Source organism: Wasmannia auropunctata, unplaced genomic scaffold, assembly GCF_000956235.1.
Source record: "Wasmannia auropunctata unplaced genomic scaffold, wasmannia.A_1.0 LD336035.1, whole genome shotgun sequence".
Classification (NCBI taxonomy): domain Eukaryota; kingdom Metazoa; phylum Arthropoda; class Insecta; order Hymenoptera; family Formicidae; genus Wasmannia; species Wasmannia auropunctata.
Window position 1 is genome coordinate 182,922 of NW_012026855.1, and position 875 is coordinate 183,796.

The window sequence follows — 875 nt, forward strand, 5'->3', positions numbered from 1 at the left end:
TTTATATTATCTTCAGAAATTGCAATTTTCTTCTGGAAATTTTCCATCTTCAACGGGCAATTCTTCTGACAAACTATACAATGGTGTCATGGTGCACCTGGAATATCTTCATTGTTTTGTTTGGCTTATAAGGTCAGATAAATTTTATATAGAATTTTTTAAATTCTTTTTTTTTAAATTAGCGAAAGTTCCAATAAGAAATATTCCTTGTTATTTATATAATTAGATATTTGAAGACAACACATTTCTAGAGACTGCAATACAATGCGGAGAGGTAATATGGGAACGAGGATTATTAAAAAAAGGATATAGTATTTGTCATGGTGTTGCTGGAAATGGTTATGCTTTTATACATTTATTCCAACAAACAAAGGTTTGATTAAATTTCTTGGATATTTATGGAATAGGAGAGACCGGAGCTGGTTGATACATTTCTTTCAATAAATTTTTACATATAACTAATAAATAAAATAAATACCGCAAAGATATTTTTCAATAGCCACATGCTTCAACAACATAGAAATTATTTTTATAATTTAATAATGTAACTAATTTAGTTGTATTAATGGAAAATGTAAGGTGATGCAACTTGTAACAACCTATCCCATATGCGGGATCAATTGTTACAGTTACTGGAATCAGTCGTTACATATTCAGATTTCAAAATATAACGCATTTAATTGAAAGAAATAAAAAAAATTGTGCATAACATAACTTTATTTATAATTTTCAATAAAATATACACATTAATGTAACATTAATGATATAAACATAAACGTTTATCAGTCTTTCTCTTACATAAATCACAGTGGAAAAAAATATAAATATAAGAATTGCACTAAGAAAGACTACAGAAATCTAACATTATTTTAAAT

The 875-nt window shown here is 26.3% G+C and overlaps 1 long non-coding RNA gene across 1 annotated transcript; it reads left to right on the forward strand.

Moving 5' to 3' along the window:
* The first annotated feature begins 44 nt into the window (after positions 1-44).
* On the forward strand, positions 45-714 carry LOC105452236. The gene is made up of 2 exons (XR_974710.1): positions 45-132; positions 252-714. It is a non-coding gene; the product is annotated as an uncharacterized LOC105452236 (long non-coding RNA).
* The last annotated feature ends 161 nt before the right edge of the window (positions 715-875 follow it).